We start from the raw sequence: 2274 nt of genomic DNA, 5'->3' as shown, positions 1-2274 counted from the left end.
GAAACCGCGTCAGCCGGGGCGGCGCGAAAACCGCGTCTGCCGGGGCGGCACGAAACCGCGTCAGCCGGGGCGGCGCGAAAACTGCGTCAGCCGGGGCGAGCCCGGGTGCGGCACCACCGGGAAAACTGTGGCAAACAGACATGGCGATCGAGTGAGTGGGCCGCCAGCCAGGCACAGCCGAAAAGTGCTAAGTCCGAACTGCGTCTGCCGGGGCGGCACGAAACCGCGTCAGCCGGGGCGGCGCGAAAACCGCGTCTGCCGGGGCGGCACGAAACCGCGTCAGCCGGGGCGGCGCGAAAACTGCGTCAGCCGGGGCGAGCCCGGGTGCGGCACCACCGGGAAAACTGTGGCAAACAGACATGGCGATCGAGTGAGTGGGCCGCTAGCCAGGCACAGCCGAAAAGTGCTAAGTCCGAACTGCGTCAGCCGGGGCGGCAAAAACCGCGTCAGCCGGGGCGGCGCAAAAAACCGCGTCTGCCGGGGCGGCACGAAACCGCGTCAGCCGGGGCGGCGCGAAAACTGCGTCAGCCGGGGCGAAAAAAAAAAAAAAAACGCGTCTGCCGGGGCGAGCCCGGGTGCGGCACCACCGGGAAAACTGTGGCAAACAGACATGGCGATCGAGTGAGTGGGCCGCCAGCCAGGCACAGCCGAAAAGTGCTAAGTCCGAACTGCGTCTGCCGGGGCGGCACGAAACCGCGTCAGCCGGGGCGGCGCGAAAACCGCGTCTGCCGGGGCGGCACGAAACCGCGTCAGCCGGGGCGGCGCGAAAACTGCGTCAGCCGGGGCGAGCCCGGGTGCGGCACCACCGGGAAAACTGTGGCAAACAGACATGGCGATTGAGTGAGTGGGCCGCCAGCCAGGCACAGCCGAAAAGTGCTAAGTCCGAACTGCGTCTGCCGGGGCGGCACGAAACCGCGTCAGCCGGGGCGGCGCGAAAACCGCGTCTGCCGGGGCGGCACGAAACCGCGTCAGCCGGGGCGGCGCGAAAACTGCGTCAGCCGGGGCGAGCCCGGGTGCGGCACCACCGGGAAAACTGTGGCAAACAGACATGGCGATCGAGTGAGTGGGCCGCCAGCCAGGCACAGCCGAAAAGTGCTAAGTCCGAACTGCGTCTGCCGGGGCGGCACGAAACCGCGTCAGCCGGGGCGGCGCGAAAACCGCGTCTGCCGGGGCGGCACGAAACCGCGTCAGCCGGGGCGGCGCGAAAACTGCGTCAGCCGGGGCGAGCCCGGGTGCGGCACCACCGGGAAAACTGTGGCAAACAGACATGGCGATCGAGTGAGTGGGCCGCCAGCCAGGCACAGCCGAAAAGTGCTAAGTCCGAACTGCGTCAGCCGGGGCGGCAAAAACCGCGTCAGCCGGGGCGGCGCAAAAACCGCGTCTGCCGGGGCGAAATAAAAAAAAAAACAAAGAAAAAAGCCCGCGCTTAATCAAAAGAAAACAAAGAAAAAAGCTTGCGCTTAATCAAAAGAAAACAAACAAAAAAAGTTCGCGCTTAAGCCTGGCGGTGGAACCACCGGGGCAAACAGACCTGGCGATCGAGTGAGTGGGCCGCCAGCCGGGGTGAGCCAAAAAGTGCAAAGTCCGAACCGCGTCAGCCGGGGCGACGCAAAAACCGCGTCAGCCGGGGCGGCGCGAAAACCGCGTCAGCCGGGGCGGCGCGAAAACCGCGTCAGCCGGGGCGGCGCAAAAACCGCGTCAGCCGGGGCGGCGCAAAAACTGCGTCAGCCGGGGCGGCACGGAAAAACGAAAACCGCGTCAGCCGGGGCGACATCAAAATGAGGAAAAAAAAAAAAAAACTGCCTTAGGACACCTGCGTACACTTTCATGCGTTTGGGCATATCTCTCTGTAACACGCGCGCCCCTCGTTACGCGCGGCACTCTGTTTTCTCCGACACCCATATTTCGGCGGCATGTGGCACGCGCGCCCGTCCCTACGCACGGCACACCGCAGTGCTTTCTCGATATTTTTCTTTTCCTCCAACACCGTCATCTATAGGCTTTTAGTGACCTGTTGCTCGTGGCACAAGTTCGCTAGCTCTGACACCTCTTGCATGCGCACCGTTTTTGCGCACGGTGCTATGCCGCAAAGCACGGCAGTCGCATGCGTTTCTCTCAGGCACCTCTTTTTTGACACAACGCTGTGGTGCTTAGAAACACACGCGCCGCTTTTGCGCACAGAACTCCACCGTACAGCACGGTAGTCACGTTTGTTCCACACGAACAGCAGTGTGCATCGTGCTACGACACTTTGAAAGCTTTTTCTTCCGAGTC

This window comes from Rhipicephalus microplus, unplaced genomic scaffold (genome assembly GCF_043290135.1).
Source record: "Rhipicephalus microplus isolate Deutch F79 unplaced genomic scaffold, USDA_Rmic scaffold_99, whole genome shotgun sequence".
NCBI classification, from domain to species: Eukaryota; Metazoa; Arthropoda; class Arachnida; order Ixodida; family Ixodidae; genus Rhipicephalus; species Rhipicephalus microplus.
The sequence above is the reverse complement of the archived record's forward strand: the minus strand, read 5'-3'. Positions refer to the sequence as shown.